The sequence below is a fragment of the Hoplias malabaricus genome, chromosome 10 (assembly GCF_029633855.1).
Source record: "Hoplias malabaricus isolate fHopMal1 chromosome 10, fHopMal1.hap1, whole genome shotgun sequence".
Taxonomy (NCBI): Eukaryota; Metazoa; Chordata; class Actinopteri; order Characiformes; family Erythrinidae; genus Hoplias; species Hoplias malabaricus.
Genome location: NC_089809.1, coordinates 35564082 through 35591627, shown reverse-complemented (window position 1 = coordinate 35591627; position 27546 = coordinate 35564082). Strand labels below are relative to the sequence as shown.

General features: G+C 39.1%; 1 protein-coding gene across 6 annotated transcripts in view; it reads right to left on the bottom strand.

Annotated features, from left to right (window-relative positions):
• Positions 1–27546, bottom strand: part of LOC136708418 (lethal(3)malignant brain tumor-like protein 4) — a 141323-nt gene that overhangs the window by 99395 nt on the left and 14382 nt on the right. For 2 of the 6 annotated variants that reach the window (XM_066682959.1, XM_066682958.1), the window contains 3 exons: positions 23741–23790; positions 23409–23493; positions 23212–23311 (listed from right to left, as the gene is read on the bottom strand). The gene's annotated coding sequence lies outside the window, so the exon portion shown is untranslated. Of the gene's footprint in view, positions 1–13771; positions 13792–14649; positions 14765–23211; positions 23312–23408; positions 23494–23740; positions 24010–27546 lie in introns of those variants that run through there. The other 4 variants (XM_066682957.1, XM_066682961.1, XM_066682960.1 and 1 more) reach the window with 4 other exon arrangements.

The window sequence follows — 27546 nt, the reverse complement described above, 5'->3', positions numbered from 1 at the left end:
AACAAAGCACGCTAGACATTTCTGTAGAATTTTACTTTTAAAAACAAATACAGGGGGCTCCTCGACTTACGACGTTGATCTGTTCCTATGTCGCGTCGTAAACCGATTTTCGGTGCAAGTCGGATCATACGTACATACTGTACGTAAATAACATACTGTAAGCACTTATCCTATCCTCCTCGGTCCCGAGCCGCGTAACCGTGTATTCTTCCGCCGCGCACACCAAACACGAAGTTCACGTTATGATGTTTAACGACGCAAAACCACTTAAATCAAAACAAGGCTTTATACAGTAAATGGGAGATGTGTCGTAACCATGAAACATCATAACTCTGGACTGACGTAACCCGAGGACCTCCTGTATACATAAGCAACAGTTAATCCCCTCACCCATTAAAACTTTATATATAATGTTCTATAAAGGTGTTTCAGTCAGGACTACTTCTTGAATGAGGCACAATACTGAACCAATCAGTATGGCAGCTATTTGCATACAAAGATACGGTAACACAACAGCTTGTATAATTTAAAGTGTTAAAGAGAGAGAATCGTTCATGTAAAAAGGAAAGACCACAAAAACATAAGAACACCTCATAAAACAATAAATACATTAGTAAACAAACAAACAGAATACAAGCCCTTTATATTGAAAATCACTGAATAAATAATGCTTTTGTATTACTGTATCATAGGATTATGTTCAGAGCACAAGGAGCCAAATGAGTCAACAATTCCTGAATGATAAAGACTGTAACATGAGAATGAGTGTCTGCAACAGTTAAATGAACAACAGATAAAAACAATGAATACCAGAATCATCCACAGCAAATTATACAGCTGTACATACACAAAACCAATGGTGAAATGGTAGCCTTAGCAGCTCCCCATTAACCTTTAGATCACCAGTGATGATTTCTGTGACTTCCACACACACACACACATTATTCAAAATAATTTAGCAGTAATGTATTAATAAGAATAAATAATAAACCAAACAGGAAAGCAAAAGCAATTTAATCAGACTGCAATAACGTAATAATTATATAATACATTTAACACAACTACGCAAACCAATCTCAAACTTCAAAGAAAAACGCGCTCACAGCAGATTAAAAAGTAAAAACAGGCAACTACTTCAAAGTCTTAAACAAATAAAATGACATTAATAAATAGCTATAAGTTAAATAAGTGTTCAATAACCTTTTCAACTGTCAAGTGTGAGGGGCCTTCAGTCAAAACATTCAAAATCTGAGGATGTGTACTTGAAAATGATCAATTTAAATCAATCAATATTCCTCCCTAGTTTTAGTTTGCAGGAAGGCTGGGAAGAACCTACTGAGCAGTGTGAATCAGGCAAATAAGGCTCAATTCAAATGACTGCGATATTGTGGTGCTGTGTCCTGTGAACTGTATTTCATGCTAAGATGAGAACTTTGAACTTAATATACTCACAAACAGGAAGCCAATCTAGTTTCATAAGCACAGGAGAGATGTTGAGGGAGAGAGGTATAAGTTTTTCAATGACAGATTTGCTCAAATGCACTAGATACATTTTTTTCTCCCACAGTGCAACCCACTTTTGGGCCGACGAATATTCTGTGTCCCCAAATCACCTAAATAAGATGGCTATATGGGAAACTGTTAAAATGTGCTCCTGTAGGTCTACGACAGCATGGCTGTTGTGTTTATATCAATACACTGGTCAACGACTGACAGGATTATGCTCTTTTTATTCCGTCAAAATTATTATGGAGTTGCAGTGACAAATCTAAGGTAAATAAATCCATACCAGAAATAATCAGCAGAAATATTTACAATAAATCAACCCAAATCCAGAGCAATTTAGGAAATGTCTACTGAATAATCCTATAATACACAACCATTTTTAAAATGCAGCAAAGAGAGAGTGATATACACAAACCGTACTATTAATCAAACAGAGTTGTCCTTGTTTAGAAACAAGTTTATCCTGCACTAGAAGGATCAAAGCATTTAGAGCCCCCTATAGACTCATTTATAGTGTTACTTGGTGGGGGAGGGGACAGCAGCCTTTAAATGTGCTCATATATTTATTTTGAGTCATTAAAACCTATACTACTCTACCCCAGAGATCTGTACACAACGCCAACAGCTAGTTCAGATTCTGCAGATTCCAGAGACATGCAACACATACTGCTTTGCATACTGCAGTCAGAAATTAAGTAGTCCGCCCTCTGCAGAAAAACACCCAGGAAGGCTTGCATCCCTAAGGGTTAATAATAACGACAACTGCAACCTAAACCATGACTGTGAAAATGAAACTAATTTGAGTTCACAATGAACATGGATCACCTGTAACATGAATATAATTCTAAAAAAAAAAATACCTTCTCCAACAGAGCACTTTGTAATTAAAGAAATACCAAGCATGCGTCTGCCATGAGCTGAGTTCTGCTATAACGATCGAACTTGGAGGCGCCGCTGTAAGTACACAGCAACATGATGAAAATTTAATTTTGTTGAACCCCCAGCATTGTTTATTTTATCCTTAGGGGTACTCATACCACAGCCTGTGAACCACTACGGTAGATAACATAAAACATGTCTGACTGGTCCCACTATTTCATTTATTCTTAGAACATACATTAGTGCTCAAAGGTAAGAACCACATTTCATTTAAATATTGAAAAACGAATCCTTTAAACAAAGGCTGCTTTGACTGGAAATTAAATAAATGAAGGTTTGGCTCAGACCTGCACAGCAGCGTGCTCCAGGTGTAGCCAGCATGAGGCTCAAACTAAATCTAACAGTGGGTGGCAGTGGGTCAGTGAGTCAGTGAACACGGAACTCTCAGGGCTCTAACAAAGCCTACCTAGTATGAGCACCAAAGCATGTGTGCAAAGCCCTGTCCTCCTGAGACTACTATAGAAATCTCAGAGCGCTGGCACAGGATATAGAACACCAGATTTTTCTCTTACATTACCTGCATGTGTGTGACAGACACCAGCTGACCTTTTGATGGAGGAGAGGGGAAATGAGGTAAGCAACAAATTACAAGCTTAAAATATTGAGAACGACCCTCTGTGTTTAAACAAATACATCTCTCCAGGATCTAACGCTTTTCATAATGAATTAAACCCTTAAAACTAACCTCTGTTCATAAGAATGAGAGATTTACACTTATTCTAAAGGAAAAAGAAAACCCCCTAGTGCCTTCAGACTGGCTTGGTGGTAACTACACCTTCATCTTCAAGTACGCTCAGATCTAGGAACATGCAATTAGTCCTCGCCTGCATCTCCACCAAACATCCACCACTTGTGAGCAGCTAAAAGCCCCGCCCTGAAAGTTGTCAAAATTAGTTCCTTGGGCTGGTGATGTAAGAAACCCTGACTGTCTAAGTCCACCCACCTGAGACAGACTTTGGAACAGTGTAATGTCAAAAAACACACAACAACCTGACTTTCACTGTAGGTGGTCTTCAATACGATTTCCCAAGGTATTCTTTAATCCTTGAGAGGGGATATGCGTTCTTACACAATCTGATCACCAATGATCCTAAAACAAAGCAGTATATTCAACGTCTGAAACACCCTGTTATTTAAATGTTACTGTATTGTTGATTGAAAATACATCATCAACTGGCTGAGCTTGGGAAAAAATATAAAACAAACATTTTTCCCCAGCAGTATGTTCAGTTCAGCAGATTAACAGTAAATGTGCATAAACATGTGGCAATGCCTGCACTCAGAAGAGTGTGTACTTGCTTTTAAGCAGAGAATCAACACCACGTCATTGTTGCATATGATCTTTATCTAGTTTAAAAAGGAAACTATGATTTGACAATAAAGGAAACAAATAAAGGAAAATATTGAAGGCACAGAAAATGAAGAAACGTCAACATAAGCCACAGATGTGACAGGTTTTTTTCAACATCATATTTCAACCCTGACTTCTCAAAACACCATATACACAAAAGTAGTACACATCCTTGAATACTGGTTCCTAGAAGCATATCAATTACACTAAATCTGAGAGAATACACAACACATTCTATCATCTCTCGAACTGCAAAAAGGGAAAACGTAGTCTCACACAGACAAACGCTTAAAATAGGCAGAAGTTCAGACACAAGTGGAGTGCTCTCTTTAATCTCAGTATTCTTCTTCTACAAGACAAACTCCCCCCGGCCACACACCAAAGTCTGACACTTACACAAGTCTATAAGGGGTTAAATAGAAGCAGACATCCAAGAAGAGATTATTACAACTGAACAGTTAAAAAAGATCAAGGAGTTTACACTTTTAAACAGCTGTATTGACAGGCATTTGAATTCTATAAAGAGGTGTAGTGTGTGAGAGAGAGAGAGAAGAAAAGGAGAAATTGTTTTTGTTAAAACTAAAATTAACCTCAACCACAATATTGTGAGAGAACACCCTTCTAGGGGTGGGCGATATGGCCTTAAAATAATATCATGATATTTCAGTGTATTTTGTCAATAACAATATTTTGGCAATATGACAAAACACTGAAATATTAACTATATTTCATATATGAAATACAAACTATTAATTTCAAGAAGATTGCAACAAAATAAAAAGTTTATATTTATTAATACTAATTGTATTAAAATGAAATATATTTAATATAATAATAATATTAAATGGTTTTATTTGTTTAAGTTTTATTTTACTAAAAATTTAACAGTTTCAAACATTCAGGAGTGAGAAAATAACCTGTAAACACTTGATTATTTTGTAAACAACAGTAACTTAAATATTCTGATTTTGTAAAAAAAAAAAAAAGTTCAGAAACTATAGTGTGTGCATATTAACAGCAAACGTAAACAATTAAACAAAAAGTAACCCTAAAGCGTCACAGTAAATAACAAAATAGAACAGTTGCTGTGCTGGGGATAAGAGGTCATTGGCTGTTGAACTATTCTAACTACATTTTTCTTTTTCCTCATCCTCTGTTCGAGGTGCTGAAACAGATTATTTGTGCGTCCCCTTTCTGTTGTTATAGGCTTCTTTCATTTCTTACATAACACCATGGTTCATTATACATCTGATATTTTGTAACCAAGCCACCTGTGCACTACTGAAGTCACACCCCTTTTTTTGGAGCAAATTCCTCCACATCAGAGCCACTTTCCACCGTACTTCGCTGTGCCGAAGTGACTCATGTAGAGAGCATATGCCATATAATGGGTAACTGCATTACGTCATTATGTACACAAGTCAGAATATCATTATTAACACAATACTGATTTCTTTTATCACTTTAATAATTATGATATGATCACGAACGATAAGATAAGATATGGCACCCTTCATCAACTTAGTTCATAAATACCATTAAAAAAAACTTTTCAAGGAAAAGGAAATTTGCAGTAACATCTTTATGGAAGTCAAAAAGGGTCAAAAAGATTGAGTTTGTAAAACAATACTCAAATGTAACGGACTTTGTAACTGCGTTTGAGCAACTACACACACGTAAAACTGAAATCCACCAGTGTAATGGAATGCACAAATTTAAAAAACAACAACAATAGTAATGATAATTTTAAATTCACAAATATGAAATAAAGATTTGCAATTGTAAATCAAGTGTTGTGAATGTGAGAATCAGTGCCTTCTCAAATGGCTTAAAATGTGCAAGAGCAAACCTTTTTAAGGTTCCAAATGTGACAGTGAGAGTTTTTGAATGTGGTGGAAAAAAATCCACACATTCACCTTCTCTGCTGCGTGTGTGAATCTCTTTTTGCAGTTGCGGATTTAAGACCCTGTTTTGACGGCCAATTAATGGACTAATAGGAAAGCTTTAGAGGGACCAATCAGATTGCGAAGAGATTTGTTTCTGTCAACCATAGTGCTTTTCCACCAAAGGAACTCTGGTTCATGAACCGGTTCTGTTCCTGATTCTTGGAAACTTGGTTTTAATTTATATAATAAATAATAATAAATTATTATTGTTGTTGTTTTCTTAAATTTGTGCATTGCAATACATTGGTGGATTTTAGTTTTACGTGAATGTAGTTGCTCAAATGCAGTTAAAGTCCGTTACATTTGTGAGTATTGTTTCACAAACTCAAAATCTTTTTGACCGTTTTTTGACTCCATACATCCTTCCACATCCCCACAGTTCAGTCTTAGAAGCTGGTTACAGTTCCTTATAATAATTTGTAACTTCCAAATTCCCCTTCATTCTCCTACTGTGCACAATGATGTATTCACGAGATTTGCATTTGATTAAAAATTACAAATTGGTAATACTGTTTACCATTTATACTTTACATGTTAGTGGGAGATACTGCTGCATCATGCAATGACAGGCGAATGCATTGTTCAGTGCAGATTTCTCACAGAACAAACTCAGACTACATAGACACAAACAAGCAAACAAACAGGGAATGAAACCCTTCGCTTGATTATGTCATTTCTAGAAACACTGTGTCATTCGTGTGTAATGTCCCTTCAGAAAAAGGTCATATTTCTTAGCGATCCTCATCAGATATGATTGACAGGTATAACCTCAATAACAATTTTTGGGGAAATGTTCATGCATTTGCAGACATGCACATATAAGACACTGAATATCTGAACTGGCACATATTCTCTTCATCAGTCTACTCCTAGTAATGGACAGGGAACAAATGCTAAACAGACAATATCAGAAAATGCATTAAACTGGTCAGTTTTTAAATACTCTTTTCAATTTCATTCAAATACATTTTTATTTCCAGAGCGCTTTTTTTACAAACGGCCTTGTAACAAAGCACCTTTACAGAATTACAGGTCCTAGCCCCAAGTGAGCATCACTGAGCTGACAGTGGCAAGAAAAACATGCTCAGAATGAGAGGAAGAAACCTTGAGCAAAACATGGGCTCTAAAGGAGATTCAACCTCCTCTAGTCACCACTGGACCAAATAATAGAGAGCAATATGAATGAAGAAATATAGATTTGCATTGAGTTCACAGTGCCCGTGTTATGAATATGTTAAAGTACATTGTAAGGCAGGTGAATTCAAATATAAAACATGCCAATTCTTTATTATTAGTTTAAAAAAATCAGTCTTTTGATCTTTTGTTTAGTATGTGATGTATTTTGAAGTGTGCTTTAATGTGGTCCAGGCTTGTAAAACTATGCCCCGGTGTTTATCTATGAGAGTGTTTGCCAATATCACTACCTTTATTTGAGAAAATAAATCTCTGAGGAAATAAATGGCAACACTCACCTCAAATCTTACCAGCTTTGTGAAGAATTCAGAGCAGGAACTCTATTCACAGCTGATATTTTTGCAGACAAACATTTCTGCCCACACAATCTATGATTTGCCTTCCTCCCATTGAAATCTAAAACAATGGAAAATGCTGCCACATAAAAAGCTCTCTTCATCTTTCTATCATCTATTCCACTAGCCTATCCAAACCTGAGATGTTACGCATAAACAGGCATTTTAGTCGTGGTGTCACGCTCAGTGAAAAGAAACAGTAAAAGTAAAAAAAACAGTAAAAAAAAAAAATAAAAAAAAAAAAACACATCACCAACCAGGAAAGACTTAAACCAAATGTTAAAAACAGTGCTATAAGAACAAGAGCAGACAAAGATATCTGCATTTACATACTAAAAACCTACAGTGAAAGAACACTCCTCGTCTACTGGGAAACCTTGACAGAGGAGAGACTCACATCACCACAAAAGAATCACTCATCACACGGTCCTAAGGAAAGCCTTTGGAAGAAAATCTGGAGCAAACACAAATGTTATATTTTATTATACACACAGATAGGAGCAGGTCATTTTTGATATGAACTAAGGCCAATACTGTTACCAATTATTAAGCGAGAGTATTACAATAACCGATACTGACGAATATATTTTTGGGGTAAAAATAAATAAATATATAAAAATCACCTAAACTACATTCAGTGTCTTTCACTGCACAGGAACAGTACACATGCTGGTTAATGTTATACTGTGTAGCTAGCATCTTCCTGTTAATTATATTATGTCACGTAATGGACAGCTGCCTTTCCCCCAGAACTCAAAGGAAGCAAGAAGAAAAGAGGCGGGGCTAAAAGGCAGCAGGTGTTGTTCTATAATATTAATATTAAAATAAGAAATTTCACACTTCACAGAGCTGCCATTTTCTCAATTACATCACTCACTGTCTTAAACAATATACATTTCACAGCACCGGGGGCATGACTACCTAAAGCACTAATGATGCATTTGTTTCTTTAATAAAGCCTCAAAATATCAATGTCAAACCTTTTTTATTAAAATCGCCAGTAAAGCCAGTGCCACTGCAATATAACAATTACTTGGTCCCCCAACTGTCAAACGCTTTTGCCTAAAGAAGAAGAAGTAAGCTTAAGTCCCTGTAACATTGACACCGAATGCTGGTAATTATACACTGGTTTCATACAGACACCACGCTGTGAACGAAAGTGAAGCTGAGATGAGAGGATCACAGAGGTAATGATCAATAATGTGAATGATGTAATGGGAATGTAATGATCAATAGCAATGATGAAAACTATGTCTTAGGATTTTTAGTTGTTGTTCTTGTTAAAGGAACAAGCTGTGGGTTATTTACTGCACTTAGTCATAAAATGTCCAGGGTGTGTGATCATAGATTAAGAAAACAGTCAAAACACTGCTGCCTCTCACAGCATTGCTAAAGCAGTATATTCTCTCGTGAGAATAAATGGCCAGGTCTACAAACAGTGTCTCACAGCCATGAAATGACCAAGTGAACTAAGTTAATGTTATACTTTACCGGACCCAAAAAGCCCCACTGCCCTTCTAAAAATCTCCATGACCAGAGATGGAGTAAAGTGAGAGGAAATATTGGACTTGTGTCTGAAAAATGGAGGCAGTTTACAAGCAGCAACGCTACAGAACAGAGCCAGAGCTGGCACATTTCCTCCAGAACAGGTAACAGCAAATCATTTCTGGTCAAAGAGAAAATAACACCAGCCTTGTCTAGTCCAAATTTTCTAATGTGGTTTAGACATTACACTCTCAGAAAAAAAAAAAAAAAAAAAAAAAAAAAAAAAAAAAAGGTACGATAGAAATACATTTATGGTCATTAAAGGTACAAACAGTCTAAATGTACCTTTAAAAGTTACAACAGGTGCTGTTTAAGTCCAGTTGTGTTCCCTAAAGGTACATTACATACACTCCTCCAAAAGGAGGGGTGAATATCCACAACATATAACAACATAATACAAGTCTTGGAGATGAAATGGTGCGTATGAAATCAATTTTAAAACCGGCAATTAATATAGAATAAGGTACAATTGTGTTCCCTAATTAAAAAGGTACTGAAATGTACTCTAGAGGGTGACAATTTTTCTGACAGTGTACATTCTTGTAAGTGCAGGGAAAATGGCAGTGGCTCTTTATATTTTTGCCCTCCACTTCAGTAGATAAATGTGTAGTGACGTCACATACAATTGGTTCGTGTGTTCAAAATGAATAAAGTGGAATAACAATTGCTTCAAAAAGTCTCAAAAGCTTTAGCGCTAGCTTTTGAGACTTTTTGAAGCAATTGTTATGGTGGAACAGAGAATTCGAGAACAAGACGAATAACGCCATTAGGACTCGTAAACCGACGTGTAAGGTGGAACGAAATGTTTAATGGTGAAAACTGTGCATATGAAGATCTGCCTCCTGAATGATATTTATGGTGGAAAAAAACCTCGATAAGTAACACCAGCCTTGTCTAGTCAAAATATTTCAGGTGGATTTGGACAGAAAAGACTTGTAAATGCAGGGAAATGGCGACTGCGTGTTCATTTTTTTGCGTACTGATGATTACGACCCAAGTTCTTAAGCTCATCTCTTGCTTGTTCGTTCAGTTTTCCTCAAACTGGCAACCTGGCCGAGCTGGGGAGGAGGCAGACATCTCTCTCCACTGTTTTGAAACCGTATAATAGTTCTGATTTTAAACGCTTGGTGTCAGTATTACATATCGCTCCTTTAAGAACACATTTAAAATATAGCCATGTGTGGTCCCCAATAGCTCAAACTCATTCATAACATGTGGGTCTAACCAAGTCATGCCCTAGAATCACCGAATATTGAGAAAGGCTGTGGCTGGGTCTCAAATTGCTCCCTGCCTCCTACATAATGCATTACACAGGTGATGAATCTATGGCTTCTGCACTCAGACAGTGCTCTAAACATCAGACACAGCACATCGTACTTCTTGTGGCTGTAAATGGCTTTCTATTGGAAACAAAGAGACATTTTTGAGTGTAGATGTTATTTCATGGCGTTCATGTGTCATGAAATATAGCACACTACGTAAAGAGAAGGAAGCACATTGAGATAAAGCCCTGTTCTTGGTGGATAAATGAGATCTCTGCCTTAGAGTAATATATTTGACAGATATATCATTCCGTATTCCTAGTAAAGGAAGCCATCCTTGAAAATTAACCATTCAAAGACCAAAGTGCCAGCTTTGCAGAGGGTTAAAAAACAAAAAGGTACATTTTTATTAGTCCATTTATCCAGCAAACCTTTCATGATTTGAGTGTACCCAGATTATACCCTCTAAAGTGTTCTATGATGTCATTTATCAAGATAACAACATCACATCATAAATTTTCCTTTCCCTATCAACACTCAGTGACAAATCCTCCAGTGACATAATCTTCCTTCATTTAAAGAGCATCACTCTGAATATCTCATCAGATTTCTCAGACAGTCAGCCAAAATGATACAGAAACCTTTAAGGTTGCAGGAAAACCACAATGTCCCAGTTTCTGCTGAACTGGAGATATGAATCACGGCTTGAGGCTAGTTCACCAATGCAGGTTAGCTCAGACTAGCTCAGGAGCACAGAAAGAAAGAAAGAAAAAATCTGTTCTATCCTGAACAATAAAGTGAAGGACTTTTCAAGGCTGGCGCTGAAGTGAAAAGAACTGTCATAACAATAAGTGATCACAAAACAATCACCTATAGAAACATCTTTCAACAGTGCAGTGTTGAATCAAGAGGTAGAATAACTCCAGCACCTGAATTCTAATATTCTACAGAAACATTAGAACAAATATGATTAGATTTTCTAAAACAGCGATGACTGCGTCTTCTGAAAGCGTATTACATGGTGTCCCAAACAAAGCATAATCAGTGGTCCTCCTACTACATAACTGTCAGAATGAAGTTTTCACAAACCCCAGAACTGTAGCACATTATTCAAAACAATTATCCTGCTTACAAAAGTTCAATTGTCAACAGCACATTTTCACCATCACACATGCTTTCACTTTCCCTGGTGGGGACTGAATTAAAAAAAAGACGTAAAGGCCCCAGATAAAAGGGCAAAAACAAGTTTCAGTCATGTGTTCATGGAAAGCCACTGGGCTTTTCCACTTGCTGGTGTTAAAGCTGAGGCATCTACTGAACAAGTAAAAACATGCACCAAAATATAGAAGTGTTGTTTTCCTACACTTTCAATATTTAATCATTTTACACATTATTTAAAGAGGGGCTAAAGGTGGAAATACATTTAAAAAAAACTCGTTTTTTCGCTGCAAAATGTACTTGAGTATAATCAATGCTCCTAGATAGAACTAAGAGTTCATAAACTGTAAAGTTTGTGTCTCTGTAAAACATTACAGATTACAGTAAATTAACTGCTGCTTATTCTTTAAAGAACATTTATTAATTATTTTTTTTTAAATGCTACTGCTTAAAGCCATAAAACCTTTTCCCATTTTCAGTGTTATATAAGCTTTTATTGGCCCATAGTGTAATGCTGCAGTATCATGATGACACAGTCATTTCAAAACAGTACCAAGTGATGGGAAATACTGCAAACATTAGCGCAAATGTGCATTATACAGTTCACAATATGAGAGTCATTTATGAGTGTACGTTATTGGGCTATTTTTCCAGAGCTAGCTTGTTTGGATTGGACAGGTTTGTTGATTTCATCCCTTTAAACTGCAACAAAAAACCTTATAAAGTCATTTAATTTTTTCCAGGCAAAAGCACAATTCCAGCATTCATAATTTAATATTTAAAAACACTGAATCAAAGCAATTAGAAGCAAACCAATCAATATCATACACGGTTTTGTATCCATCACTATCTCAAATAATAAAAATCAATACCGTTCTGTGATACAACAACCAAGTAACCGATGTAGACAATGTATTGACAAGCACAGTGTGTAATCAAAGCATTGCTCAATCATGCTGCCCTTATCACATGCACTTTTGCAATTTGCCACAAATCTGCCTTAGAAACTACTGGGAAAGTTTACTGGGTTTTAAGGACATTTAAGAGGCAGTGCTCACAGGCTTAAATTAACACTTCTGATTCAAGTATCTGAGAAAAATAATACGCTGCATAGGACTCTGTAACTAACCAAGTGTGTCTATGACTAAGATTAATTTTAGAAAACAATGAGAGTTAGCAATTTTGTTGTTGATGTATTAATCAATCATATATACACACACACACACACACACACACGTTACACTATAATTGTTTTGAGTCTTATGTAGCACATTTACACTCACAAAAAAAGGACATGCTTACTTTAACCGTCAAGTTAAAGGTGACTTCACTCCTCTGGACACGAACGTTACCATGCTCCTCTAAACTAAGCTTCTTTGTTAATAAAAGCAGTTTTTAAATAACCGCAGGTCTTTAGCAAAGAAAATCAAATCAACCATAAGCTCCAATTACACTGCAAATGTGTCTGTTCGCTTAAAGCCAAAAACAACCAAACAAACACACAAACAGTGAATGTAAACAACAGAACTCCCGCTAAGCAACAATTTCAAGCTCAGTGTGAGCTACTGTACTGAACAGGAAGTGCTACATGGCAGCAGTAGAGCTGGAAGCAACTGAACAACTTCCCGGCACTGCAATGAAAATAAACATCACTAGTCCACATCATATGCCTTTATGGATCTCTTGCGTAATACGGCAGCCCGCTTTTACACAGTCCATAGGGAAACTCCAAAGCTAAAAACAATCAAATGGACTAGTTTTCTCTTTCAACTCCATAGAAATAGAAGTGAGTGATGCTGCTTCACACACACTGGACAAACTCAGTCATCACTGAAAACACAGTTTACGAACAAATGATTAACAGATTGAACAGATCATTAACAATGAAATTAAAGAGCATCTATTTGCAGAAGTAAGGCTGGTCACGTCAGAACTATTCTTGTCTGGAATCAAACACTTTTGGTGAAACTGGCTGATGAGCGTGTAGTTCCCCCTCCAGTGTGGAAACGCCTGATTAAAAACTCATTTTCAACAGCAGGTGCATCTCAGACGAATCTCTGCCAGCATCACAACTCAGCTAAAGACAGATGGCAAAATAGCAATTCCTCATTTCTGATTTCGATGCAGAAACCTTGGCAGAAATCAATAAATGGTGTGAGAGCGTACGCAAGATTTCTTCACTTAAAAACCCTGGCTTTAAAGTGTGTTCATTGTGATAGAAGCATTACACTTGAGGCGAGCTTTTAAACAGTTTGATGCATAAACTTTTCAAAACAAACAAAGGCAAGGACTGGATTGGACTATTTTTTTTTTGTGATAATTAGGCTGATATCAGCCTGATGCCTAGATCAATACCTCATATCAGTACTGATTTGTCATTTCTAGCTGAGAAAGGCAGAAATGAGCTGCTTCTTTCACACTGGCGATTGGCCTACAGTCTCAACAGTATAAAGACCTGTGATGATGAAGGTCCCATGTTCTACATAATTAAACACACACATACACAACTCACAATCACCCGTCCAACTAACTAACCCCTTGATTTGGATGTAAAGGGTGGACCCTTGGGATTATCGCAGTGGTTTTAAGTCTGAGTCGTTAGGAGATAAGGCTGGAAACTGTAAAGTGCTCGTTTGTTTATCAGCCTCCAGCAGCGGCGCCATGAAACTTTAAAGTGGCAAAACACAACAAAACAAAACAGAAAGGGCGCTGAACGGCAGCCACACGCCGGACGGAGGAGAGAAAAAAGCCGAAAACACCACCACTCGGAGAAATGAGAAACGAAAACGTTTTAGAGGTGAAAAAGCGAAGAGGAGCTGAAGCAGGAGAAGAAGAAGGAGGAGGAGGAGTACCCCCTCGGCGGCCAGGGGGGACAGACAGACATCAGGAAGAGTTGAGACCGAGAACAAACTCAAGAGCAGCCAACGGACGAGTGAAAACCAGAGAAGGAAACATTTCCGAGAGCAGAAAATCATAGTTTGGCTTAGCTCCAAGGCTAGCTGCGTACTGTTTACAATGATAAAAAAGTGGGTAGGGATACACACTCGCAATATATCATTTAAAGTGTCGACAGTTTTTCCTCTGAGACCGTGAAGGTGCTTTCAGTTCAGTTTAGTGGGTCAACGTGAGGGGAAGGGGGACATCCCAATGTAATGTTAGCGTGTTTAAACAGCGGAGAATACAGGAGAGATTAGCGAGGATAGCCATATCTCTCTCTCCCTCTCTCTCTCTCTCTCAAACGCGTTTAAAGACGAAGGAGGAGAAAATAAACACCACCGTTTCCCCTCGGTTCGGTTTAATCTGAGTCTTAAAAGCCCGCCGCTGCCGCTATGCCCCGGGGGGAGCGGAGTGAGTTTTCGCGGTGTAAAGCGCGGCTCTGTAACTCGGGGTTGTATGAAATTATGAATTCTTACCCACACCGTGTGCAGTCAGTCGCTTTGCCCCTCAACGCGCTGACAGTAGAAATAGGCTGGCGTGGGCCGCATTGCGCATGCGCACACGCAGCCCTCTGCTGGAGACGGCGCGAGGCTCAGGCGAGCAGGTTAGAGCTCTCGAACAGGTGGGGGATTTACAAACACAACCAGACTTTTACAAACGGTACTCGGCGCTTTACTGCTAAACGACTCGTGTTCATAGGTATAGGCGTATAAAAGAGCGTACGCAAACATGTGCTATGATGATAATATAATGGTGATGTGTTTAAGTAGTGCATTATTATTAAGGAAGAAAATATGGTCTGAAGAGTAAACAAACTATACACCTATTATATTACACATTAATTCTCTCTCTCTCTCTCTCTCTCTCTCTCTCTCTCTCTCTATATATATATATATATATATATATATATATATATATATATATATATATTCATTCATTATCTGTAACCCTTATCCAGTTCAGGGTCACGGTGGGTGGGGGCGCTGGAGGGGGCGCCAGTCCTTCACAGGGCAACACACACATTCACTCACACCTACGGACACTTTTGAGTCGCCAATCCATCTACCAACATGTGTTTTTGGACTGTGGGAGGAAACCGGAGCACCCGGAGGAAAGCCACGCAGACACAGGGAGAACACACCAAACCCCTCACAGACAGTCACCCGGAGGAAACCCACGCAGACACAGGGAGAACACACCAAACCCCTCACAGACAGTCACCCGGAGGAAACCCACGCAGACACAGGGAGAACACACCACACTCCTCACAGACAGTCACCCGGAGGAAACCCACGCAGACACAGGGAGAACACACCAAACCCCTCACAGACAGTCACCCGGAGCGGGAATCGAACCCACAACCTCCAGGCCCCTGGAGCTGTGTGACTGCGACACTACCTGCTTCTTTACTTTTATACATTCATTAAATCTCACAATTAGCTTGTTAATTCCTTGAAATAATTTTTTTTTAAAGTTATAATTGATGACTCATCAGAAAATCACTTTCCACTGAAACCTTTCTTGAAATAAGTCTGGGCTGTAGGGTGGAGGACTAATGTCTTAGGAATCTATGAACAGTCACAAACACCATGATTCTCAATTTCCATTAACATGCTTGTATTACTCAGAATGTTTTTTTATATAGAGAGAGAGAGATTGCATCCAAACTCATGATTGAAATGAGCTGATGTTTTATTTATATCCACTCAGAAAATGTCACAAAATTACATAAATGAAAATGTCACATTATATTACGCATATATCACAGCATCAGAAATCAGCTGCCACACAGCTCCGCAGCTACAGGGTCTTGAGCAGCTTGGTGTGTTCTCCCGGTGTCTGTGGCGGTTTAATCCGGGTGCTCCGGATTCTTTCCACAAACCAAAACCACAAGCTGGGAGGTGGACTGCCATACCCCTAATGATTCCAGGTCAACTCCAGACACCGTAACCCTGTTAAGGATGAAGCTTATTATACTGTAAACCTAAATTCTCAACAATGGCATGTAATATAATATGAGGATGGAATTAATTAAATATTTTGGGAGGCTTGGTGATTAGAACGTTCGTCTCTTCTCTGGGATCTTGGGTTCAAGCCCCATCTGAGTGGAGTTTCCATGTTCTCTCTGTATCTGTATGGGTTTCTTCTGGGGTCTCCAGTTTCCTCCCACAGTCCAAAACCATGAGGTTAAGTGAATTGACTGCTGTAAAGAGAACTGTCCTGGTGTGTGTAAACGAGTGTGTATGTGAACGTATGTTTGTATGTGTGTATACCCAGATATGGATTGGTGCTCTATCCTGTGTGAACCCTCTAGCGCCCGATGCACTCCTCTAGGCGGATGGTTGTTGCTGGCTGAGAGCACCTGTTTGGCTGCCACTTCTCTCCAGTGTGTGTTGGTTGAGTTCTGTGCAGTGTTGAAGTCTAGAAAGGCACTATAGAAGTGTAACTGTAATAAATAAATACAAATAAAAACAAACAGTGGTGTTGAAAATGATCCCAGGTTAGTGTCTGGATGTAAACCTGCAGAAATTTCTCAAGCTGAAATAAAAATCTGAAACTCCAGGTCATCATGCTCAATGCCAGTGTCAGCTAGAGGGGCTTACTGTCCCCATGCCATGGGCTCTTAAAAAAACTCAGAAAATGACATTAAATCAAATCACATCACTGGCTTTTCTCACTGTTTAAATTAAAATATTTAATATCTACTTAATAATTCATTTTAATCATCTCACTCACTGATCTAATCTTGCAACACCGTGTTTAATATTAATCTTTCATCTTGATGAAAGTGAACATGTCTCATGGAATCAGCATCATACTGTTGAGGAATCCTTTTTTTTTCCAGGAGAAAGGATGTGTTATCTCATAGTTGTCTTTTAAAATTTTTCTTTTGTTCCTGCTTTCGTCGCTGGAAGTTGTTGTTTTTCTGCTGGCAAGTTGTTTCCTGAAAATAGGAGAGGAGACTCTGAAACTCTCTCTGTACAATACCCTTTTAAGAATAACAGTGATCCTCCCACCCTTAACCACACCTAATCAATTACCATAGCAATCAGATTAACAGAAATGGTGAACCCCTGCTGTGTTGGGGACATCCAGTCTGTCTGCAGCTTGGCCCAAATGGTTGGAACAAAAGGCACCCCGTGGTATTTACATTATGCAAAGTCACCAAGGTGGTTGCATCCCGAATTATCTTAGAGTTCATGTGAGGAAGAGAGTGTAAGAAAAATTATTTACAACATCATGAACTTTGTGGATCGGGCGTTCTGTACGGAATGCGGTGTTCATTGGGCCTCAGTTATAGCGGGTAATGGCATGGAGCTATAGACCAAACAATGAGATTAGGTTTGACAGAAGTTATTTCCCTTCACACAGGATATACTGAATAATAAACAACAAAGAGGAAAATCACAGTATCACTGCTCTACAAGCCACAAAATACTATTATCTATAGTTAATATATAAACAGCTCCAGGGACCTGGGGAGTCCAGCTCCGGGTGACTATCTGTGAGGAGTTTGATGTGTTCTCCCTGTGTCCGTGTAGGTTTCCTCCTGGTGCTCCTGTTTCCTCCCACAGTCCAAAAACACACGTTGGTAGGTGGACTGATGACTCTAAAGCAAACTCAAGGCCCGCCGTATGATTTGATGTGGCCCGCAAGAGCTTAAAAGATCTGACTGACTGCAATCTAGTGGCTTAATGCCGCCGCTTCACGGGTAACAATCGGCATGAACTGTGGGAAATGGAGTTTATGGTCAATGCACGCTTTTAGACTTAATTATTAATTATTCCGCCACTAATTCTAAAGCGTGCATTGGCCTTAAACTACATTTCCCACAATGCATTCCCCGATTATGTTGCCCGCCAAGTGACGGCATTCCACCATTTGATCACAGTGGATGTGATTTTTTCAACAAGTGGAATTAAGAAATAGCTACAAATATTGATTCCAAAGTGTCCAGGAATTAAAAATTAAAAATGAATGCCAATGGAAGACAGTTTGAAGAGAGATGGGAAGGCGATACATGTTTGTGGTTCAAGGAGAAAAACCGGTATGTCTTTTGTGTTGAGGCTGTGGCAGTTGTCAAGGAGTAATTTACGTCGGCACTTTGATACCAAACACAGAGCTCAGTATGCCAAAGTTAGCCTTCAGGAAAAGCAACAAATTGTACAAGAACTAAAAGGCAAACTGCGATCGCAGTGGAATATGTTCACAAGAGTTACGGCCCAAAACGATGCAGCTGTGAAAGCTAGCTTTATTGTAGCTGAGGAAATCACTCGCGCGTCTACGTCTTTTTCAGGGGTGAATTTTTGAAGCAGTGTGTGCTGAAGGTCATAACTTGTGTTTGATGATATTTTACTTTATTCACTTGGACCTATGCAAATATTTACAAGTTGAATAAGTAATAAATTCAGAGTTATTTAACATTAAGGAGCACTTACATTTATTCTACATTACACTTGGTTACATTTAGTTACATTTATACGGTCTTACAGTTACATCTGGCCCTTTGAGGGCAACCATTGTGCTGATGTGGCCCTCTGTGAAAATGAGTTTGACACCCCTGCTCTAAAGTGTCCGTAGGTGTGAGTGTGTGTCGCACTCCAGGGTGTGTTCCCACCTTGCGCCCAGTGATTCCGGGTAGGCTCCGGACCGAACGTGACCCTGAACTGGATAAGCGCTTACAGACAATGAATGAGTTAATTTATTGCATTGGAAAAAGTTATGGAACACTTAATAGTGAATGTTTTATTTAATCTAAGTTTTTAAATCCAGGAAATAAACTGAAAATGTGCACTAATTATGTAGTTAATGTTTTTCTTTGTAGAGGATTCATTTGTTTGTTTTCAAACGTGATGCATCTATTGGAACCAGCTTTTCACAAACTCACTCGCTCCTTCACTCCGTCACGGTTAACAAAGTTCTACAAGGGTCTGAAATTGAACTGAAAACCTGGACTGTGTTTGTTGGCCTACGACACAGACAGCGGTCGTTTTCTGATACGTCCCCCATCTTCTTTTAATCGCAGTGTTTCAAATTTGCATTTTAATCACGTGGAGTGTTTTGATTTTCTGGTTCGAAAAATAAATAAATAAATCTCCCGTGCCACTGCTAGTTGTTAAAAATAAATAAATAAATAAATAAATAAATCTCCGGTGCCACTGCTAGTTGTTAAAAAAATTATAAATAAATAAATAAATAAATACCCAAATAATGTTATTATTTTTCTCATTCATGATTACAAATTTGTCATGTATCTGTATAGAATCATCACTCAAATAAGATTTAATATCTGGTTATTTTTGTCCAGGCAGCTTACTTGAAACTAGGTTAATTTCTAAATGCCTTAGGGATACCCCCACTCTATCACACGTCCCTAAATTTGTTCAGTAAAACAGTTGAAAGGGGGGGAAAAATAAGTGTTTAAGTGTTTCACCATCAAGGGAAAATCCTTATTTACAGGAAGAGATATATTTCAACTGAAATCCAGATTTCTCGGTTTGTTGAAACTGGTGCATTCCCAGGAATCAAAAGCATGATGAGACAGATGGTAAGTTGTGAGTTGAAGGCGAGGGCTTCATGGGATGTGGCATGACGTGGCGTCTGTAGGGGCCTGAGGGGCATTGAAGGAAAATACTACTAAACACTGGAAAAGAAGCTCAGCTGAGCTTCTACATCTTCCCGTGCTGCAAGCAGCCCCCTGGACAATTCCATAATAGTCTCTTAAATGAGAGATGTCAGTTGTCGTCAGGTATTGTGACGTCTGCCTCTGTGGAAAAGGCTACAGATGTCAAAGGGTATTTTTATGGCCGGGGCATGTGGCCGAACTAAACACACACACACAAAAAACCCCATGTTCACAGATTATAGCACAATTCTGACACAGTACGTTAATGAAGTCATTGTTATGAACTTTACAAAGTCCCCAGTTTTGGAATTACTTTAACTTTGGGCTGAGAATAGCATTGGTCCATCATTATTTAATTAATTAAATTGATATTGATTCTTAATATTGTGTATAATATTAAGAATCAATTTCAATTCTGGTTATGTTTACATAACCAGCTCAGTGACATGAATATTTCATCACCCTTTTGCCCTGCTAGAGCTGCCTTAGGCAACCGTAAGTGCTGTTACTGTGTAATGGAAATGTCTAGAACAAACAACTATTCAGTGAATTAATAAGCTCACTGAATGGGATCAAAGACTCCTGAGGTACAATGAGTATAAAAAAAGATCTGTCCTCGGTACCAGCACTCACTACTGGGTTTAAAACTGACCTAGGGTAAAGTTCCAAGATGAACTTCAACACACACTCTGAGTGTAAAGCCAGTTGTTGTTGGATTCTGAAGCCAAAACACGTTCTCAGAAAATGATGAATGGTTTTATACTATGTGTCTGGACCTGGTAGACAGGGTCAGTGCGAACTGTAAAGTTTGGTAGGGGTGGAATAATGGTCTAGGGCTAGGGTTTTCATGATTTGAATTCCTTAGTTACACTGAGGAGAAATCTTAATGCTAGAGCATACAGTGACACCCACCTGTCCCCAAACAAAACTGCATGTGTGGTCATTGGCTAATTATATAACTGCAGACAACTGTGTTCATTGCATATGGGCTAATGTTCCAGTGGTTAAATATTGGTAGGCACCCATTCAACGGTGGTGGATTGAAAAGGTATTATTCATTCATTATCTGTAAGCGCTTATCCAGTTCAGGGTCGCGGTGGGTCCAGAGCGGAGCGATCTGGGTGGTCTAGGGTGGGAGGACACCGGAGCACGCGGAGGAAACCTACGCAGACACAGGGAGAACACACCACACTCCTCACAGACAGTCACCAGGAGCGGGACTTGAACCCACAACCTCCAGGTCCCTGGAGATGTGTGACTGCGACGCTACCTGCTGCACCACCGTGCCGCCTGAAAAGTTATTAGAAAGACATAATTTATAATTATTATTATTGTTATTAATAATAATAATAATAATAATAATAATAATAATAATAATAATAATAATATCATAATCCATGTTCTTCCCATGTGCCCAGTGTTTCCAAGTCGGCTCCAGAGCACTGTAACACTGATCAACAGCTAGTTACAGAAAATTAATGAATTAATTCAGATTTATTATTTAGAGTAAAAAATAAGTTTTAAAGCCTTTTTGTGTAACATAAACCTACAATTCAATATTCAAATTTTTGTAAAAACTAGGTTTATTTTTTTCATTCATTATCTGTAAGCGCTTATCCAGTTCAGGGTCGCGGTGGGTCCAGAGCCTACCTGGAATCACTGGGCGCAAGGCGGGTCACACCCTGGAGGGGGCGCCAGTCCTTCACAGGGCGACACACACTCACACATTCACTCACACCTATGGACACTTATGAACCACCAATCCACCTACTAACGTGTGTTTCTGGACCATGGGAAGATACGGGACACACACATAAATTTGCTAGCAGGTATATAAATATTCCATTGTTCCAAGGAGAAAAATCCAGCAACAGTCAGAATTTTGGCAAAGAAAACATATTTTTTTTTTTTTGGCAAAGAGAATAGACTTACATATCTAAAGGCTAGATTTGTGGGTGTGTTTTTTTTTGAAGATGCATGCGTATATTTACATTTCTGCTGCACTAAACCCCAGCAGCGAAATGACTTGTGACAGTACTGCTAATCAAGAGACAAGTACTTATTGTGATAAGTGTTGTATCATTACAAGGACCCTATTCACCTGTACTGCCTTGCCTTTAACACCAGCTCTTCTGTGACTTCATACAGCATGTTGTATACGGTTGAAGATGCTTTAACAACACTAAGAGAGTGCCTCCGGAAGGCATGGATGAAAACAGCAGAAACACATCAGCTGCTTTTATGTTTATGAAAACAGCAAATCATTCATGAGTCCATTGGTGAGTCAGACTGAGTGAGTGAGATTGGACAGAGATGGCAGAAGCTTCCACAAGAGCTCATCAGTTTGTAACAGAGCCATGAAAAAACACTTCAGCCGAGCTGAGAGATGAGTTCATTTTCTTCAGGCCCAGCTTAATAAAGCACTTTATAAAACTCAGCATAATACACAATCAAAACACAGTAGTGCAGAGCAGCGCCATGTACACAGCCTTATGAACGCATCAGTTAATGGACACTTATACAACAACAAGTGATGTAATAGTATAAGTAATGCACTAGTGGTTGTGGGGAATGGACACGTGTTATTATGGCTTGGATTTCTCAAAGCTGCTGGAACTGGATAAAACACAGAGCCTACTGTAAAATACAAGTCAAAAGGAGGTTGGATGGTTTGGAAGTGGGAGTGGTTTGATTTACTAACTGACCAACAGAACATGGTAAAGCTAGCTCCTGGCATTTACATGCACAACACTCTAGAGCTTTCTCAGAACAGTGCGGTTAAAAAAAATATCCAGTGAGCAGTGGTTCTGTAAATGGAAATGCCTTGTTGATGACAGAGGTCATCGGAGAATGGCTACACTGATTTGAACTGACAGAACGACAGAAGTCTGTATGTCGAACCTTGAGGCGGATGGGCCACAACAGCAGAATCTGGATCACCAAGAACAGAAAGCTGAGGCTGAAGCACACAGATGTTTGGGTCAGAATTTGGCACCTGCTTCATGAATGTTGATGAGGTGCCCACAGTCCGTGCTTGTAGATGTAGTGTAATTATGTGGGGGATTATTTTCTTCTTCACACAATTAGCGCCCTTTCATAATAATCATCGCTCGAATGCCACATTCATTTAGACGATGTGACTCTTGTCACTGACCATGTTCATCCCTTCATTGCCACTCTTTGACATCTTCTAACGGCTACTTCTTTTATGATAATGCATTCATTTCATCATTACCTGTACATGCAATATCCTGTTCAGGGTCTGGAGCCTACCCAGAATCACTGAGTGCAATTCAAAAACACTGCTGTGGCGCAGTGGAGCTGTATTCTGTGAGGTGATGAATCTCAAACCAATACTTTGGCATGAGTTTGTGAAGTTTGTGATCTAGAAATAATTATCCAACATCATTACCTGACTTCACCAACATTCTCTACGCCGAATGCCATCAGATCCTCACAGCAAATCCAACATCATCCAGTGTACAGCCTTCGGAGGAGAACAGAAGCTGTTACTACAAAAAAAAAAAAGACACAATCTATGTTTAACATTTTCAATTTAATGAGAAATATGAGAAATGCTGGATGAATAGATGTATAATAAATATTCACCATGTTTCACCATGCTTGCTTCGCCAGTCAGCTGTACTTTCAGTACCTGTGGATTCAGTAATTGCCTTGTTGACTGAATTACCCACTATTTGGAACACGCACACACACACACACACACAAGCACACATGAGGGCTCTTAGCAAAACTGCCAGGACAATATTGTCTAATGAAGGGTGAGAGAGAGAGAGAGAGAGAGAGAGAGAACATCTGTTTGTTCATTAGTTCATGCTCTTTAGATAATCACATGAGTTTTTTCTGTGTTTGTTGCAGAGGATGTAATGAGAAATAGAGTGAGAGTTAAAGAGAGAGAGAGAGAGAGAGACATTACCTACCTTGTACTTCTTGTACAGTGTGCTTCTGCTTTACAGTGTAAGATGAGATGCTATGTAACAAAAAATGCAAAATTCAATTTAGCATAATATGAAGTCTAAAAATGTACTTCTCAGCAGCTCAGCACAGTACTAAAGTCTCAGCAGAAACAACTCCGCTGTTATTCTCATTAAATATTAACAGATTTTAGATCATCTATTTAAACAAATGCAAAACTCCGCTTCCTAAAGCTAAACTCGGTGCCTGTGCTGAATGTAAAATGGACGTGAATGGGAACCTGCCACAAGGGGGCGCTCTCATCTATGAGTTTAGTGCTGACACTTATAAACACAGTCACTGGCTTTACTTCCGGGAGGTGTATCATTTCTATCAACCTGGTCTCAACAGTAAGCAGTCACAGCAGAATATATTCTTCAGTGAAAAAAAAGACAAAACACACACACACACACACACACAAAGAAGGAAATGAAGGAAGGAAGGAAAAGGAGTAAAGCATAAACAAACAAAAGAAAAAACTTCTTGGGAGGAAAAAACTTGCATGCATTAAGTAGAACACTAAGAAGTTAATTAATGATTGAATCTAAAAATCAGTTCGAAAATTAAATAATGTTTAAAATTAATGTTTGAATCTAAAAATTTGACTGAAAAACTACATACTTTTGTTGCTGGATATTTCAGTAGCAGTTCTGAGTTTAAAATTTTCAAAATAAAATGAAGAACAATGAAAACATTTTCTTTTTTACTGGATTCCACAGATAGTACATTTTTATGTATTTCATATCTATTCACTTCTATCGCCTGCAAAATTATTCATTAATGTTCAAAATTTTTAACGCAAACTAAATTAATTGTTAACTTGTTGGCTAATTGAAACAACAGTGTATCGCAGCACTAGCATGTAAATTTGCAGACACCCTTAATACTTAACAATATTAAGCAAAAGCCAAACACAATAAAAATATTTTAATATAGCGCAGGAGGACTGGCGCCCCCTCCAGGGTGTGTTCCTGCCTTTGCGTCCAATGATTCCAGGTAGGCTCTGGACCCACCGCAACCCTGAACTGGATAAGGGTTACAGATAATGAATGAATGAGTAATATAGCGCACTAATTACTTTTGTGTAATAGCAAACAGTTTATATCAAAAGTAATGAACTGACTAACTAACTCACTAATGGTTAGGTATTGCACCACAAGGAGTGCTATTTCTTACATACTCACTCACATTTACAGACTGTATCACTAGGGGGTGCTGTTGTGCTGCACATCAGTGACACTTTTTTTGTCCTTGTTGTAGATTGTACTGAATCTTGCCATAAATAGGGCTATACACTGAACGATCACTGGATTAGGAACATCTACCTTGTATCTACAATCGTTATCCATTTTCTCAGCTCCACTGACCATACAGGGTAACTTTGTATATACTCCAATTACAGACTGTAGCCACCCCTATGTCTCTGCATACTTTCTTATTCCATTTCACCTGTGCTTTGCTGGTAGGGGTGGATCCGACACAGCAGTGCTGCTAGTGTTTTTAAAGCCATCAATGTCACTGCTGGACTGGGTATAGTCCACCAACCAAAAATATCTATCCAACAGTGTCCTGTGTCCACAAATAAAGGACTAAAGTATGACTAACACAAAAGAGCACTGAAGAGCAGGGTACAAAAATTATGCAGAGCAAAAGGGTGGACTAATGTCTTTAATTGTAGAATTGTACAGTGCTCCTGCATGTTCAGTGGAGCTGAGAGAATGGTCAATGAAGTAGGTGTTCCTAATCCAGTGATCGTTCAGTGTACTCCAGTGCCTCAAACTCAGAAATGTTTATTGGATGAAACGATAACCCCTCTCTGCTGAACACTGGAGGGGGTAACCATGGGAACACATCACAATACAATGGGCAGGAGCGTAGAATGTAGAAAACAGTCCCAAATGTAACAAACAGAAGATAAATATCACATATTAGATCCACACCACCATAAACAAAACTGTAAACACTCCAAAAACTCCTAAACAAATGAGAGAAGAACTGTGATTTATGCCTAAATCTATCAGCTGACTTCTCTCTCTCTCACACACAAACACACTCACACAGTTCACCATATACTACTTTATCTCTGTGGCCAAGGACACAGTATTATTCTGATTTGAAAATCCACTGAAGAGCACTAATCCATATAATATTCAATCATTTGATTAAAGACATACACTTGAGTAAATGTAAAATAATTTGCCAACCACTGGAAACACATCATGGCAAAGAGAGAAAACGCGCTGATGCCAAGACTTTAAATAAAGGGGTGGACTGGTGCTTTTATCTATAAGTTGCATAATAACTCCAGAATTGGTCTTTGTTTAAGATAAATGACACATTTGTTGTTCTCTAATCTTTTTTTTTTTTTAAACTGTTTGTGAATAAAAGTACCACGATTGGCAGGCGGCCTAAAGGCAAGAGAACAACGGGGAAAACTGACTCCAAAACTTCTGAAAACACAGTTATGTAAGTGTGAGTATAAAGGAAAAGGAATTCAGAGATTTATCTCTTAAAACGATTGTGGTTCAGTTGTAAAGATGTCATTAAGCCTCAGAAAAGGAAAGATGTTTTATTCAGATCCAGCACTAAAGCCTAAAAAATCCTTCACTGTTTATTTAAGTGATTCAGTATAAGGAGGCTTCTTCTGTAAAACTCATAGACACATTCATTAAATGAGACTTGACATCAGTTCACTCAAATCGTGTGGGATGTAAGAGACAAAACCTAGTTTTTTACATTTTTGAAGCATGAAAAATGTAACAATATTATCTGTTTACAACCTTAATAATGTGTAAAGTGGGGTTCCTGAGTAGTGCAACAGCACTGGCCAAATCATTAGGAGACTGAGTTTGATCCCAGATGATGTGTTGGTTCTTCTTCATGATAGAGTAGGTGCAGCAGGAAGTGTCGCAATCACACAGCTTTAGGGACCCGGAGGTTGTGGGTTCATGTCCCTCTCCGGGTGACTGTCTGTGAGGAGTGTGGTGTGTTCTTCCTGTGTCTGTGTGGGTTTTCTCCGGGTGACTGTCTGTGAGGACTGTGGTGTGTTCTCCTTGTGTCTGCGTGGGTTTCCTCCGGGTGACTGTCTGTGAGGACTGTGGTGTGTTCTCCCTGTGTCTGTGTGGGTTTCCTCCAGGTGACTGTCTGTGAGGACTGTGGTGTGTTCTCCCTGTGTCTGTGTGGGTTTTCTCCGGGTGACTGTCTGTGAGGACTGTGGTGTGTTCTCCTTGTGTCTGCATGGGTTTCCTCCGGGTGACTGTCTGTGAGGAGTGTGGTGTGTTCTCCCTGTGTCTGTGTGGGTTTCCTCCGGGTGACTGTCTGTGAGGAGTATGGTGTGTTCTCTCTGTGTCTGTGTGGGTTTCCTCCAGGTGACTGTCTGTGAGGAGTTGGTGTGTTCTCTCTGTGTCTGTATTGGTTTCCTCCAGGTGACTGTCTGTGAGGAGTTGGTGTGTTCTCCCTGTGTCCGCGTGGGTTTCCTCCGGGTGACTGTCTGTGAGGAGTGTGGTGTGTTCTCCCTGTGTCTGTGTGGGTTTCCTCCGGGTAACTGTCTGTGAGGAGTTGGTGTGTTCCCCCGGTATCTGCGTGGGTTTCCTCCGGGTGACTGTCTGTGAGGAGTGTGGTGTGTTCTCCCTGTGTCTGTGTGGGTTTCCTCCGGGTGACTGTCTGTGAGGAGTGTGGTGTGTTCTCCCTGTTTCCGTGTGGGTTTCCTCCGGGTGCGCCGGTTTCCTCCCACAGTCCAAAAACACACGTTGGTAGGTGGATTGACGACTCA